This window comes from Sander vitreus, chromosome 6 (assembly GCF_031162955.1).
Source record: "Sander vitreus isolate 19-12246 chromosome 6, sanVit1, whole genome shotgun sequence".
NCBI lineage: Eukaryota > Metazoa > Chordata > Actinopteri > Perciformes > Percidae > Sander > Sander vitreus.
Window position 1 is genome coordinate 18,395,463 of NC_135860.1, and position 17,355 is coordinate 18,412,817.

Genomic DNA, 17,355 nt, shown 5'->3' on the forward strand with positions numbered 1-17,355 from the left:
TTTGATAAAAGCACTTGATTACCTTTGATTTACTTTGGTCCAATAACACCTGGTAAGGTAATTAACATGACACAAACATGAACATTTAGGGTGATTCGGGTGCCCCATGGATGTTACATAACATCTCCCTATCTCTAATGTGTCACCAGGGTGCAGATAGTGTGATAACACTTCAGTTTCTGAACATCACCCCATAGGTTACGGTCATGAGGTATCTTGGGGGGACAGGGGGAGCTGGGGACAAAGGAGGGGCTGACAGACACATCACAGCATGTTCTGTACTGTGTGAAGCCGTATGTGTAGATGACACTCCAAAACAAGCAAATCATACCCTGCACATTGCTTCTGCACATACCTTGTCTGATGGATTCTCTCTCACTCCCTAACTCTCACACACACACACACACACACACACACACACACAAGCCTTTCATTTCTTGCCCCTTAACGGAATGTTTTCTCTGCCAGTTAGCTTCCTGTGACAGAGGTCCAAAGCTAAATTTAAATATATGTGTATCCAGTAAATAATTATAGCTCTGACCAGATTTTTGCCCCTCTTGCCTTACTGTAAATTGCATCAGTAAATGTGTCTGACGTGTCCCTTGTTCTGGTACAGAGACAGAGGCGTGTGTGCCATTGCTTGCAGCCTCTGCTGTGTTATTTCCTTCTCGCCTAGCTGGCAGACAAGGCCTGTTGGTTTTGGCTGCTACAGTCGCTCACACCAGTTGGCACTTTCTGGAACTGTTCAGGACACACTACCTCCTGTCGACTTCCACCCTCCCACAGCGCCACCCCCCTCGCTCAGCCTATCCATGACAATCCTGAGTTAATGGATTGTGTCACAGTTTAGTTGCGAGAATGAATTCTCATTTCCTTTGCATGTATTGTAGGAAACGAAGACTCTCCCGACAACTATAGGATTGTATTTGCAATTTGGCTGGAGAAAAAAAAAAGCATTGGTGCAAATGTGCAAAAACTAGAGCAACAAACGTCATGAAAACACTCTTGTTTCAGTGCTGAAAGTAGTACATTTTTTGTGTAAACTCGCTGTCTGTCTTAGTGTTCCTGCATTGGACTTGTCTTGAAGCTGGAACACTGCACATTGCATGCATGTTTTGCAGAGTGGAAGTTCTGGCATGTCTCTTTGTAGCAGTGCACTGCACACTGGCCTGACACATGGCTTCACCTCATGGGTCAGACGAACGGGTCTGTCGAGTCTTGCACAGACATTGTTGTAAACCGATGATGTCCCTCCTCTAACAGAAACAGACCAAATCTCTGGTGTTTTGATCTTAATTGTTTTAGTTTTTATTGCTCTGGCCAATTGTAACACAATCACACTTTACTCTTTAAAGAACTGCCCTCACTCTTGTAAACTTACCTCTTGCTTTTTCATTTCTCTGTCTCAGTGATTGAAGCGTTTATAGAAGCACCAGACAGAGTTTCACGAGACTAAAGAACTCTTTGCACTATACTCTTCCATTAGTCCCATCTGAAATTTAACAGCCTCTGAACACAGCCAACAGCATCTGAGAACAAATTAGCTAAGTGTCATAAACCTCACTTTTATTTCCCCTGTTATCATCAGGTGTACAAATGTGAACTCGTTTTTTTCCTCCTAGGACAGATTTAAGAGTCTCTCTGTCTTTGGCCATTGGCTCCAGTGTCATAAATCCCACCTTCATTTCCTCTGTTACCATCAGATGCAATTTGTCTCTGTAATAAGAGATCAGAGGCTGTAATGTGCTGATTATGAACCACTTAGTGTAGCTCTGCAGCCATGCTTGGTTAGACATCCTGGGATTTTTAATTGCAGATTGACTGAAACAATGGCTATCGCTTGCAGTGTCATCCCTGACCTTAATCTTTGCTTCCCCTTTCCCACATTAGTCTGCAAAATGTCAGCTTTAAGCTGCATTTTGCATTCACTTGTTAAAAAGAAGGTCACTCTCTACGGTGAAACACACAGATAATCGCACTGTTTTAGTTTGGTTCCTGATGTTGATTTGGATAAGCATTTTTTTGTGAGAGGCTTGTGCATCCCTGACCACCTCTTTGACAGGGTGACTGGAAATGCCTGTCTAAGGTGTAATTGGGTTTTAAGAGTGGGATCCATGCCCATTAAATTATGTGCTGCATGCAGGGGAGCTAATTGAGTTTGAGCCCTGCTGGCATACTGCATGTGCACTGGAAACATTTACCCAACATTAAACCCTGAATAGGCTTATCAGGATGGGAAACCTGTTGCTGGATGAAGGGAAGTGAAGATGCTGATGCCTGTCACACTCATTGCGTAGTTTCTCTCCAGCGAGCAAAATGTGGGAACTAAATAGATCTGCTTGTTTCTAATAAATTGTTGAACTTCCACTGGACTTTCAGCGTTTTACTCTCATTTTGTTCGATCGCTTCCATTCTCTCACTCTGGCCACAGTGCAATGCAGTCACTAAGCTGGAAAGTCTGAGTGTGTTTAAGTGTGTGTAGGGCTCTCCTGTGCGCATGCTCCCCCTCAGCTCACAGGAGCAGCTAATGCAGTTATATAACAGTCAGTGCAGCCGGCGTCTGCTGTGAGCCAAATGCCAGGCCAGTCTGGTTACATAAGCCTGTCAGAGTCATATTGTAGCAGTATGGAGAACTCACACCACAGCGAGTCCCTGCACTCCATCCGATCGTCTCCTGCTCTGTCTCTCACTTCCCTCTACTGTCTTTCTTTGTTCTCCTCTCCTCTTTTTTAGACACCTCTCCCCACCTTCCCTCCCTCCCACCTTTCCTCTACTTTCCTTCCCTTTCCTCTTTGCTGCGGAGTTGTTCTCAACACCGGGAACAAAGAGTTAGCACGCTGAATGTAGACAGCTCTGAAAATATGAGACAGAAAAGAGTGGGGCTAACTGTACAATAACTGTATTCTACAACAGTTCCCCCTCCCCTAGACATCATGAACGATATCACTATTGTCCTTATATGACTTTTATTTTTTTTTACAACAGCTTTATTTCTCCATTACCTGTGCACCGTGACAGTGATGTGATGCCAATCACCACCATCTTTGAGCTTGGACGTCCACTGGCCTTTGGAGCACCATTTGATCTCAAGGATACCAATGCATGCAGCACATTTACCTGGACTGCTTCTCTCTGTGGCCTTTACTGGATCTGACCCGCATCACTCCCCAACTCTTCTGTCCCTCAGGTATGAAGAGATCAGGTCAGTCAGAAAAAGAGTCATCAGATCAGCAGGAAATTCACTCAGCTGTTTGCAAAACACCACCTGTGACCCTTCAACAGTTCACACAGTCATCCAGGAGCAGTTAATTGATTTGTGGCCCCAGATCCTGACCTCCATTAAATAGCCTATCTCTTGTGTATGTGATGCAATGTCAGCATCTCTTTAGGTAGGCTATTCATATATTGTGGTGTAGCAGGAGCGTTTGTGTGGCGGTATGAGTCGGTGGAGATGAAATATTGCTGCAGAATCAGAGAGAAATCTGAAGTAAACCAGCTCAGGGCAATGAGGTTGCCTGGCTAGTTAGAATTAATAGCATTAACCAGGAAACGTCTCCTTTCAACCAATGGCTGCCTCTGCCACCTCATGATTATTCACGCAGCGGGCTCGACGCGCCAGCCCACTGGTGGAGGCTGAGAGGGGGGCGGCGCCCATCGGATCTGCCGTGCGGAGCCGCCGAGTGTGTTTTGCGTAGGGCGAGATGTTGTTTTGTTGTGGCGATCAGCTGAATGTGGCATTGCTGTCCGGTCTGACACAACAGTGGGAAGCACCCCGAGCCCATCCGGCTCTCCCTTCCCAGAAACGCGGGCACGGAGAGCAGATCTATCCAGCATCGCATTCCAGGAAATGCGGACTTCTGGCCCTTTCGCTACGGGATAAATGGCTGCAGCGCCCGTACTGTAGCAAGCTGGTAAATATTAACCATAATATTATTGCCTTTTTATTGCTTAGTTTCCGTTGTGTTGCTGCGGTTGTCAAGTTGAGGAGTGATATGGTGTGAAGTTGAGCGCAGGATCCTACCCGTGTTTTACAGTAAGAGTGTGTCATGAAGTTGAGTTGCCTCGTAATGTGTTATGATGGTATGTGATGGAAAAAGGCGAAGATGAGCTCACAGCAGCAGTCAGTTCAGATGGATTTTGGAGACTCTAAACTAGTGTGTGTGTGTGTGTGTGTGTGTGTGTGTGTGTGTGTGTGTGTGTGTGTGTGTGTGTGTGTGTGTGTGTGTGTGTGTGTGTGTGAAGTAGCGGCGGTGGCGCTGCACACACAGCTGACAGCATATGCTTCATACCTTCATTCAACCCGTTTGTCCTTAACAGCATACCGGTTGAGGAGAGCAACAGTGCGGACTGTCACACAGATTCCCGAATCAGGACTGTAAACTTTGTAGGCCTACTTTATTTGTAATGGGCTACACCTACACTTGCCATTTTTTTAGGGGATGACATCATGCTTTTGTACTCAACTGTAATATGATAGATGTGTGAAGTTAACCAACTGTCAAGTCCCTCTGTTATTTTTGACTTGTTATAGTCATACTTCCCACACAGTGTTCACCTTTACAGTCATAGTTACGTATAATGACAATAATATTGCAGTATGACTTTTGCATACAGACACAATGAATGACTGTGTGATGACTGTGTGAGTATTGTCTGACATGTTTATTATGCTAAATAGTGTCCTCACAACCCATTCCCCATATACTGTAGCTACATACCCAACAGAGAATGGAAGTCACATTGAGTATTTAGCAGTAGTTTTAACCTTTCATCTATCTATCTATCTATCTATCTATCTATCTATCTATCTATCTATCTATCTATTGATCCATCTATCTAATTATCAACTGCTCTTAACTCTCAGTAGCTTGAGTCCCTAAGCATGACTGTGAGTATATTGATATAACATATATTATGTATAACATATAGATATTACATCAGGTGAAGAAATCAGGAAACTAAGAAGTTTGACACGAGGCAAAGTCATTTAACTTTTTGTGTCTCTAATGCCAGTTTGACAGGAAGTGAGGTAAGTATAGCACTTGAAGAGTGTTGCTTTCTGCAGATGAAGACCACAGTCGTTACGCAGCTGTCTGCCCTAAAGCCGGGTGCTGCTGAGAAATACGGTTTTATATCAGTGGAGGTTCAATATCTCCTCAATGCATCTCCACATCCAGTCCAAAGGAATGTGGATGGTAAAAAAATAACAATAGCAGCAATGCTGCAGTGTCCTTCCCCGAGCGCTGGGTCTCTACTGTAACAGCACAGAAATACAGTAAAGTGTCAGACCATGGTGGTGAAGGTAGATGAGTGGAGAGAGGCCAATATGCAATTATTTCTTATTGAATCAGCACAAAGTGGCAGCCTTACAGTGCTCCACTCTGGCCTGGATCAAGATCACTTGTGGTGCTTGCTGAAGAAAGGTGCTAGCTCAGCAGGCACCCAAGGAGAGCGCTGCTCCATTTCCTTGCAAATTTCCAAGATTGTTTGACATTGTGAAGCATTTTATTCATTGAAAAGAATCTGGGCTTTGGAGATTACTGCCATTTATGGTTTAAACATGGATGGGGATAAAAGCTAGTCAGCGCTACTTTGATGTTTTTATACCATTGTAACTTGGCTGAAATCTTAGAAGGTGGCTTGTAAAGAGTAATTACTACTTTTTAAAGCTGGAAGTGAATATGAACAACCTGTGTTCATACTTAGCAGTGCCAATTCATTACAAAAAGCTCTGGTATTCAGAATCGTATAGCTGTAGACGTGCAATGAGATTGTTCAAACATCTCTCTCAGCACTAACACTAATTAGTGAAGACCTCAGTCAGTTAGTCAGGCAGGTTTGTGTGTGTGTGTGTGTGTGTGTGTGTGTGTGTGTGTGTGTGTGTGTGTGTGTGTGTGTGTGTGTGTGTGTGTGTGTGTGTGTGTATCTCTTCCTGGCACAAGCAACACACTACATGGAAAAAGGTAGTTTTCTGCCAATTAAAACAGAAGCACTCAACACCTCATACAGAATCCCTACTTTCACTCACGTTGCATACCCACTCCACTTCTCCATCTCTCACACTGAGTCAGCCATGCAGGTGGCGACGTGTTGATCTAAATGCATGAGATGCCATCGGCAGCGAGGCGGACGTGTGGAGTTCCCGCTCAGACCTTCAGACACACCTCATGCAGATAACAAGGTCTGATAACCACGGCCACACTGGAGCAAAGGATCAGGCAATGATCTACAGTATTTTTTTTTTCACAAGTAAAAGCGACAGTTTAGTCTGAACCCTTGATGTGAAATTCTTAGGTGTTACACAGATAGTGTGACCCTGAAGAAAAAGTGAACAAGTGTGTCAGTTTGCAGACTGTTCTGATTCACGCATGACTGTTGGCTTGACAGATTACACAAAGTATTAAATGGCATGTGTGAGCATGTTTAAAGTTTTCTTTTCTCTGCGTGAGCATGCAAGAAGGATGGCATTATCAGTCTCCTACAAGAAAAAATAAACACACACACACACACACCGAGTGAAGGCTGTAAAATCCTGGTGGCTGGTGGACACAACCTTTTCATGTCCCTGCTGATGGTCATTAATTCTGTTTTCTGAAGCACCCAAGAAGAATAGACCCACTGTAGTGCTGGGAGACCGGAGTGAACCAGGAACAAGACTTTTAGATACACACTTGTACAAACACACACACTCACACACACACACACACACACACACACACACACACACACACACACACACACACACACACAATGCAAAATGGATGCCAGGAGTGCCAGTCTGGCAACTTCACAAATGCCTAATATTTTTATTGCATGCAATCAGTTGCATTTTAATGTATCCTGAATAGATGTTTTTTAGTCCTGTTGTCCCTGTAATCAGTGGTTTTGCTTTTTTGTCATTTGGTCAGTGTGTGTGTGTGTGTGTGTGTGTGTGTGTGTGTGTGTGTGTGTGTGTGTGTGTGTGTGTGTGTCGGTGGTGCGGATGTCTGTCAGTGTCTGGCCAAGACTCAACCTCTTTATTGGCCATTGTGTTGGCTGCCCCTTTAAATGCAGATAGAATTTCCTCGTGTTTGCCAGAGAGCAATGGTCTGGACTGTATAGGTGTGTTTGTGTGCCTGCCTGGTCCAGGTCATGTAATGATATATGTGGACAATGATGTACAGGCGGCACAGGTTTTGACATGGAGAGGACGCACAGCAGAGATGTTTCTCAATTAAACACTCCTCTTCATAAGAGTTAATCATTAGCTACTTTGGCACAGGTGGTAGCCAACTGGAATGTCAAGGGGTAATCCTGCCCTCGAAATAGGCCACAAGTTTATTACATCACTCCAACATTTTACTTGGCCGTCATGCGTCACTCTGAATAGATTAGCATTTTCTATTGTTCTCTTCTGTATATGTTATAATCAGTGTTCTTCTTGTATCAACATTGAGGGCATTTTTGTGCAGGTGTTCACTTTCCACAGTGGCCAGTGTTGTGCAATAGTGATTGTAAGCTTCTGCGCTGCTTACCACAGGTATGTATGTGAAGGGCTCAGCCAGGATCTCATTGGTGAGGCTTGTGTAACACTTGGGAGGGAGAGGCTGCTTGGGACTGCCCGAAGAAGTGATAACACACGTAGTAGCTTCTCAATTACTGGATATTTATATTTGAATGAAGAAATTAAACCTCACCTTCAGGAGGTCAGGCATGTAGCTCTCTAGTAAGGGTTCTGTGTTGCCTTGAAGGATTAGCTATAGATGCATGCCCAGTGTGCGCATTGATCGTTGATGCAGGCGAGGAATCATATTTCACGACTAGATATCTCTGCCTCTTCCAAATCTCTCTCTGGGTCCCCTCTGACCACACCCCTCAGCACACACTGCATCTGCACAGATCAGTCTCCAGGTGTCTATTCACCACACTCATCTGTGTTGATTAACTAACACCTCTAAAGTAAACTTTCGGTTACCAGTGTAAACCCTGGTTCTCTCTCTCTCTCTCTCTCTCTCTCTCTCTCTCTCTCTCTCTATATATATCTATCTATATCTATATATATATATATATATATATATATATATATATATATATATATATATATATATGTGTATATATAGATATGTATATGTGTTTGTGTGTGTGTCTGAGAGGATGAAGGAGAAGAAGAGAGACAGTTTTTGTTTGTTGTTTTTATTATACCTCTTTAAAGTCTTCTCCTCTCCTCTCCTCTCATTTTGTCTGTTTCCTTTCTTCTTGTTTCTTTCCCAGTCCTCTCCTTTTCTCTCCTCTCTTCTGCTCTTGTTTCTGTTCTCGTTTCTTCTGCTCTCCTTCTGACTTCTCTCCTCTCGTTTCTTTTCCTCTGCTGTCCTTTTCTCTCCTCTCTTCTCCTCTTGTTTCTTTTCCTCTCCTCTCTTTACATTCGCTCTCCTCCTCTATTGTTACTTTTTCCTCTCCTCTCCTCCTCCTCTGGAGTCCTTTGTCTCAGCGTGTACAGCGTCCCTGCAGTAAGTGCGAGTGAGGATTCGAGGGGATTTCTGCTCTGTAAGGGGGGAGGGCTTAATCAAGGCAGCAGGCGATGCTCCAGCACAATCCTCCCTGGCCATGTCACTGTCACTGAAGCAGAGCGGTTGAACTAACCCCTGGACCCCCTCCTTTAGCAGCACTCTTTATAAAGCTCTGTGAAATCTGTGGAACAGCCTTCACTAGAATCCAGATGTGTTTTGTCTCTCTCACAGTGCTGTCAGTCTGCGTTGTGCCATGTTCAGCCTTGAGGAACGCTCTCGTACCTGGCGTGTCTTCATGCAATGAGATGTGTTGGCTTGTGGGGAGCTCTGAAGCATGCTCCTTTTGATATTCTGGGCCATACTCTGATATATGATCCATAATCTAACATACAAAATATCTGAAACAAGTTGGCCTGTATGTGTGCTGTGCAGTGGCACACATGCATGTGCATTTGTTATTTACCACCTAGTCCCTGTAGGCAAGCTGTGCGCTGACATTGTCAGGTAAGGTCATATAAAGAACACCTGATTTTAGATGCTGTTAATTATGCAGCTGTGTGGTCCACTGCCATCACTTGGGAAGGTCATTTGCTCCTCACCCCATTAAAGGGCACACAACTCTACAGATTTTGGTCTGTGTGTGTTGCGATGGGGTAACATTTTTCATTTTTGTTGAGGTTTTGCGAAGCTACTGATGCTGTGCTGACATCCTGTTTGAGGTTAAAACTAACTTTAAAAGGGTACAGTTTTCGCAGTTGTCTTCCATTTGATGTCACACTGCAAAAAAACACGTCTTTTTACACAAGACGTGTTTGCGTACACTGTGTAGGTATGTCTCTGCATGTTTATATATATTCTGTGACTGTTTATGTGTACGAGGTTTTTGCTGATGCTTCCATAATCCAGCACCTAAGCGAGGGCGTCTGTTTCACCTAATTGAAGGACAATATTTGCATGAGCATTCCTACAGACAACTTTCCTAGCTTGCTCTAGACAGAACACAGGCTACCACTGTACTTCAATACAATCAGAGTGCCTGTCATATTCTAGTCTAGCACTGCCAAACCTATCTCTCTACACTACGGTACATTTGTACTGTGCCAAAGTGGTGGAAGGGTCTTTTAAAGCCGGCTATTATCCTGCATAAGATGGGGAAAAAGCAGTTTGATTTTATGAAATCAATCAGAATCACCAAGTGTAGGCCTAAACTTGGCAAAGCACACTGGTTCTCTGGCTAAATACTACTGGGGAATGATTCTGAGAAACACGGCACATGGCTAATTAAATTCAGCAAACATGTGGGGGTTTCCCTATTTGATAATGCATTTTCTTATCGAGACAGCAACAGTGACAGGAAGAGAGTAAAGACAAGGAATGTAATGCAGTCAGCCAATGCCAAAGTCTGTGAGTAACTTGAGTCTAGAGCTGAAACAATTAGTCGATTAATCAATCAGTCAGTCGACAGAAAAATAATTACAATTTTGAAAATTCATTGGGATTGTTTAAGTCATTTTTTCGGGGGAGGGGATGCTACATATTCCCTGGTTCAAGCTTCTCAAATGGCAGGATTTGGTGCTTCTCTTTGCCATATAAATAATAGGACTTTTGGCCAGACAAGTTATGTTACGTTTTTGACATTTCATAGACCAAACGAATCATCGTCAGATTAATCAACACTGAAAATAATCGTTAGTTGCAGCCCTATTGGCTCTACAGTATGTCGCATCAAGTGAACAGACTGTACTGTCCCAGCAGATACAAATAAACAGAGGCCCAATTAAAGGATTATTTCAGTAGTTTTTCCATGTTTAGCTCATTTACTACAAATCACTTATACTTCACATTACAACTAACCATTCTGCTAAACATGCTGCTCTGTTTTAGAAATGTTAATTTCGGTAACTATTCTCAGCATTTACAATATGATATGTTAGCAGAATGTTGAAACATGCTTGAGTTGTGTCATTCATTGTGAATTTCAAGTCTGCATTCATCACAGGTGAACAGAAACCAGCTGTATAATAGATCCAAACATTTAAAACTGCATAGCATTCAAAAACAGTCAGCAAAAATATATTAAGTATATATGATTATTAGTAAACAGAAAACTGTGATTTGTTACAACTTAGTTTAATTTTTGTAGCTCTGGTCATTGATTTTATAATTTATGATAACATTATACCCACTCGTGTAATTGCTGAGATCTCAGAATGCAGCGAAATCGCAAAGCATAGGTCCAGCTGAGCAACCGCAGTCTACTCCTGATCTTAATGTTAGTCTAAGATTAACCTGTATTTGCTTATTTAGATGTCTGTCTCAAAATCCTAATAATCCTTGATGAGACAGAGTTCATCTACCAGCCTCAGTCAAATGAAAGGCATGACAGCAGGTGAATCACCTCAGGCAGGATCAAGCTCCACAATGCACTGCAACCTGCAGTCTCAGTGAAGTAATCCCGTGTCACATTTGTCACTCTGTCACGGTGGATTAACAGCTGTAGATTAATGGTCAGGTGATGGTGCTGCTCAGTATGAATCGCTCTGTTAAAGGAACTTGTGAATGGAAGGCATAGAAAACGGTTTGTTTGATATTGTAGATGGTCTGTCACACAGAGCTACGGACACAGATTCGCCCCGGTGTAATTGAGAAAATAAACAGATGTTGAAAAAAGTGAGTGCCGCTCGTCACAGGGCTACATGTTTATCCTCTGCTGCTGGATGCTAAAGCCAAGGTTCTCAACACTTTTCGGGGGAGCAAGGATGGATGGCTTGTGGGTGAAGCCGGGGAAAGAAGCAGAATGAAGGCAAATAGTTAAGGCTAACACATTAAAGTCCCGCACATCCATTTCCAATCCATTTTCTATACTGTACCCTCTTATCCTGGATCTGCAGCATATCCCAGCACATACTGGACTAGAGGCATATAACAGTAAAGTTAAACTAATTGGATATTATACATTTTATATGAATTAGGATTTACAGCCATAACTGAGACAAAAGCTTTGACTTTGAAATGCTTGGTGGCATTATGTTTTGAGGAAAAGGACAGAGAATGCTGTAGGAAGCTCTTCCTACGTTGGCGATGTTACAGTGATTTCTATTATGTAATCCTCGTCCTCAACAACCTCAAACAGTCAGCAGTCCCAGTGTTTGCACCCAGGTAGTCCCCCACCTCCTCCCCTTTCTTCCCTGCTTTGCACCGTCAGCACAGTGCTAGGGAGCAACCCCAGCTTAGTCACTGCAGACTTTGATTTTTCATCAACACTCTGCAACTGTAATATGCTTAATGGCACTCCGCCCTCTTAGGGACCCAGTCTTGCCCCGATGTCAGCTGATTGACAGCTTGCCGGGCCAGTGAAGAAGCTAGGGGGAGGGAGAAGGAGGTTGTGGTAGGTTGGGCACATGGTGCTTCTGGTGCATCTCTGGCCCCAGGGTGAACGACATATTTCACTCTGACACCCGCGCCCACAAGGAGACCAGGAGCTGCACGGCTTGAAAGCATGTGACCAGCCGAGGTTCAGCTCCCTCGACTCCTCTTCTTCCTTGTTCTCCAGGACTGTCTTTCTCTTTCTTTGTCTCACTACTAAAGCTGGAGTAGTGAATATGTAGCTATCTGATAAGCTGATCAGGAGTCTTTGAGAGTACAGTAGCTGGAGCAGCGGGGCTGGGTTCCCACTCGCTGCCCCTGAGTAGGGTGTCCATTACTGTGGGAGTGGCTAAATTACACAGAAGAGAGAGATCAGGAGAAACCCTAGTGAGAGTTTTGGAGAGAGAGGAGGGGGAGTGGAGGGTGTAGAGTAGAGAAATCAATTTGTTGCTGAGCGAAAAGAGATGAGACACACATACATTGTTGCAGGTGTAAAAAAGAAAAGAAATATGCCCTGTGTGATTACACAATATCAAAATTGTCTTTATGGCAAGTGGTGTAACAAGATTGTACATTTTGAGTGAACTTCTTGAGCTAAATTCCCTGGGAGTTTTTTTTTATCAGTGTAAAAGCATAATGTTTCTTTGTCCGCCTGTGAGATGGATGGTGTCTCCGGTCATGTGAGAACGAGCTGTCCCTGTTGCTAAGCCTACAACAGTCTTTCTTTCATTGGTCATGGTTGTGTGTTTTGGCGTGCATGATTGGTCATGTTGTTATCAGCATTACAGATACACAAGTCATAGGTTGGATGGCATACTCAATGGCTTTGGAGTGGCCTGAAGGATTGGGAAGAGGGTGACATTTTCACTCTTCTTTTGTTGCTTAAGTGCAGCTGCAACAACTCAGAAGATGTAGTTTGCTTTGCAGAGAGTATCAGTGTTTCATTCCATCAATCTGTGTAATGCACTGTTTATTGGTTTTCTGTGTAACTACAGTGTTATCAGATTATCCTCAGTGCAGTTTTTCATGGTGAACAGTGTGTTTCATTGTATTCTGCCAAGTCTTTACTACTCTAGTCTGTGTCATCAAACAAGTCTTTATGAAGATTTTCAAAAATGTTATCTCTCTAAAGCCAGACTAGGCCTTTAGTCTGAGGGTGATATTTATTATGTGTATTTATTTCTATCCTCTATCTAATGTCAGTAATTTCATGCTAGTGGGCTGGCTCTGTGGATGGCAATGTGGTTCTTTCAGTTGGTCCACGATTTAAGGCCATACTAAAATATATCTATTGGGTGGATTGCCATAACATTTTGAGACTTGTTCCGAAATGATAAAACCTACTGACTTTAGTGATCCCTTGACTTTTCATCTAGTGCTACCATGAGGTTGACATGCTTCATTTTGAGTGAACTATCTTGACAACTACTGTATGGGATGAATTGCCCTAAAATCTGCTGCAGATGACTTTTCATCTAGCGCCTCGTTCAGGTCAAAACTTCAATTTGTCCAATACTTTGGTTTATTACCTTGGTATTAAACCAAAGATAGCTGGACTTTGTATTTACTGCTAATTAGCAAATGTTAACATGCTAACAGGCTAAACTAAGATGTGGAACATGTTCATTATTACCCGCTAAACATTACCATGATAGCATTTTACACTTTAGCTTAAAGAACTGCTTTGCCTGACTACAACCTCATGGAGGCGCTAACATGGCTGTAGACTGTTAGCATGAAAATAATATTATTTCAGTAACTCATTATACTTCTCGGTCACTAAATATTGCTACTCGTAACATTCATTGACTTTATTTAGTATTGATCTAGTAACATACTTTCTGTTGTAGCGACTCAACGCTAGCAAGTTTGTAGCGTTTTTCTCATATAATCCATATTATATTATAGAAACAAAGCCAATATATATCCAGACACCAACTGAACCTTAAACTGAGACTTATGTTGATGTCTGAGGGAAGGCCAGACCTGTCAATCATCCTTCTTACAGCCGAGTGAAATGGTGTCTCTTCCAACCAAATGCCTGTTGAGTCTTGCCAAACCACAATGAGCAAAGTGAACACTGTGGGCTGACAATACCGGGTCTGCCAAGACCTGCCTAATGTGATTTTGTTGTGTTTGTGACAGTTTGTGTATTTGGTAGCGTGTGCATGTGTGTGTAAAACCCAGGGAGGGTTCTCACTGAATCTGAAACAGTCCTGATCTACACTACTTTCTCTCCACAATCATAAACCTTAGCTGGTAAGCTCACTCTTCAGTATACCTCCTTCACTTTGTTGCATTTGTTCAGATGCCGGTTAACTTTGATGGTATGCACTGTTTGAGTTTTGTTCAATTTGTAGTCGGACTGCTTCAGCGATGAAAGTTATCCTACTTGCTGTCCCCAGATTAGATTTTCTTTGTCTTTAGATTAGATTTCCGCTCTCACTGGAGGGCACATCTTGCCATTTGTTTAAGTTTTGTGGGTTAAGGCTTATGATTGTCCCATCTGCTATTTAAATGTACTATAAACACATTTCTATTCTTCCAGAAAGTTATGCCATTAGTCTGTCAGCTTTAGGCTTTGCTGAAGTAGCTGTAGCTGTTTGATTTATTCATCTCTTTACTCATGAAATTTGGACTATGATGAGCCTAAATTCCATCAATGTAATGACTTTAAAAAGGGAAATCATACTGTTTAATGTTTATTCCTTTTTATAAGGCTTCATCATATTTAAGTTAAAATAGCATGATTAAAGACACTTATTAACTCTTAATAATTACACATTTAATGAAAAAGAGTTAAATAACTTTCAATCATTTATTTGGATTCAGCTGTTCTCTAAATACTGTTTTCGTCGTGGAAACTTTGATTGTGCCTGTCAGGAGAAACTGCCTAACTGAACCTGTCTGAATCTACAGCTGCTGACCACAAAATGTCAGCTGACAAGCTTGTTAAACATGCATGTCATCCAGCTTTCACTTCACTCCAGCTCTCTAGGAAATGAATGAACTTCTAGTGACTTGTTGATTATATCACTTACAGTGTGAATGTAAAGTCAGTGTTTCAGAGACAAGACTTTATTGTGAAGGGAATATAGAGGAATTTTAACCTGGAGGAAATCAAGAACCATGGAACACTTTTTTGTTTTATTCGCGTCCACATATTTATTTTTTTAATGGCTTGAAATAAAATTGTGTTCCAACCTCAAAATATTATTACTTTGGCAAACGTCAGTGTGGATTCAGTTATCCTCAGTTGGCGGGCAAATCAGCAAAGCAATACATCAGTTTGAACACATGACTATATGATACTGTAAATTGAGTTACTCCCATTAAACAGCAAGCTGTACAATTGTGCAGTTTGTTTGAAAGGTTTGTGGTTAAAATGGAAAGTAATAATAATACTTTTCATATACGTATACACATTCCTATCAAAGTCATCTCCAATTCTTTTTATGTTCAATTGTGTTGGCTTTTGAAAGAGAAACATAAAAGAGGTGCACCACTGAATCATCTGGAGCAGGGTGTACTGGACCACGCTGACCACAAAGGCAATATTAAATTACTATAATAGGCATGTGGTTCCAGCTGTCAATTACTGTATATTGCTTGCTTTACAGCAGGTTTAAACAGGTAGTACACAATCAGTACTGATAATTGAAGTGATTTGCTTCATCATGCAACTGCTTGACACCCAATCTGCAGTTCTTCGGTGAGAAAATGTTGTACCTGTAACCTGGCATGACAGAAAGCTCTTACAGTAAATATTCTCAGTGGGGAAACATTCTCTGAGGTAACATAATGATCCAATGTGTGTGTATCCATACAGAAAAGCCAGTGAAGCCTGGCTGAGGGCATGTTCAGAGACAGTACTTCAACCTGTATTGGATGACAAGTCGGCTGTACGTAACCGGGCAAGAACTAACAGGAAATCAATGTATCCAGCCACCTATCCTACATCGATACAGTGTCTCACTTTCTTGCCATAAGCCTGCTCATCTCGCTATCTCTCTCTCTCTGTTTTCTTACTGTGTCTCTGCAGTGTGCTTCTTTGAAAGCCACAGCATCTCTATTTTAAGGATGTCTTTGTTTCTCTGCTTTGTATTCAAATGATCCGGCTCACACAGGCAGGAGGATGCAGCTCTGAGGACGAGCATGTTGGTGGGGAGAGAGGGGGGGAGGGGAGAGAGAAAGAGGTGGCGAGTCAGGTTTCTCCTCCTTTTACCAGAGCTTTATGAGGTGATGACAGCTAAAGTAATGCCCTGCTAATTCCCCTAATGCGGGTCATGTGACCTTCGGGGCTCGTTTACCTTCCAGAGCAATTTGAACGGTCTGGTTGGACAGGGGGAGAGACAAAAAAGTGTTCATCCATGACGTGTGTGTCATGTACTGTATTTGAACTTATTCAGAAGCAGTGTGCAGGAATATCGGTTTGTTGCTGTGCCCTGGAACCAGGCGGTGTGGCCTTCCCTAGTGGCCAGACTAGACTACACCTCCCAGCAACATTGAGTACAGCCAGTGACACATTTCTGTCTGTCTGCTAACGCAAAGTGGGCCAGTTGGTTTTTTCAATAGGGAGGGCCATGTTTGACTTACTTATGAAGGTGTCCCCTAATTATTTATTTTTTTATATTGGAACTTTTTTTTTTCCATAGCAAATAACTTCTTTTTACAGGAACTTTACATTTTGGTAAAGAAATTGAACCCCAGTGTATGTTTGCTTGTCCCTGGCGCTTTGTTACTAAGCAGCGTGCAGGTATTGACACTCATCTCGACACCTTAATCCTTCTCGACCTTGTGTTTACAGTACAGTAAGGCTCTGTATCTTTAGCACTCTGCTGTTGACAACTGCTACTGTGAAGATAAGATTAATTCAGTGAAAGCAACGTGATGATTTAACATGTTCAGTGAGAAACAAGCTCGAAGAATACATATGTGACACTGGCAAACTGTAGAAATATACTTGTTTGTAACTTAAAGGGTTTGTTCACCCAAATAATGCTGAATGTTTTGGTATTTTTCCATGCACAAAGTGTATTTGGTTTTGAGATATCTGTCTCAGAGATTTCGACCTCCACCAATACAATGGAGGCACATTTTGTTGTGGTGTTCACAGCATTGAAAGGTTGCTTTGGAAAAAGAATCTACAGCAACTTTTCTCTTTCAAAAAGAACAATTTCATTATATGGATAATTCATTGAACACAGTAATATTCATAGGGACTATTTATTTTCTAGAAGGTGCTTCTAAGGTATTTTCCAGGTCCTTGTTTCTGTAAAGAGATAATAATGTTAATATTGACGGACTCAGACGGATATCTAAAAATTTAACCAAAACTATTTGCGTGACCAGACAGACACCACTAAAGAGTTAGAAAATATGTTCTGGTGCAATAGAGCCAACCCTTTAAGGGTATATTTAGAAGAAATATTGGGAACATCAGGGGTTTGGGAGGATCAGATATGAAAGTACAGCAACCAAAAAAAATCAAGAATCAGATCCC

The 17,355-nt window shown here is 42.3% G+C and overlaps 1 protein-coding gene across 9 annotated transcripts in view; it reads left to right on the plus strand.

Moving 5' to 3' along the window:
• Positions 1 to 3,641: 3,641 nt before the first annotated feature.
• The window catches only part of hivep3b (HIVEP zinc finger 3b), a 36,473-nt gene continuing 22,759 nt past the window's right edge, over positions 3,642 to 17,355 (plus strand). For all 9 annotated transcript variants that reach the window (XM_078253288.1, XM_078253289.1, XM_078253291.1 and 6 more), the window contains exon 1: positions 3,642 to 3,911. The gene's annotated coding sequence lies outside the window, so the exon portion shown is untranslated. The remainder of the gene's footprint in view (positions 3,912 to 17,355) is intronic.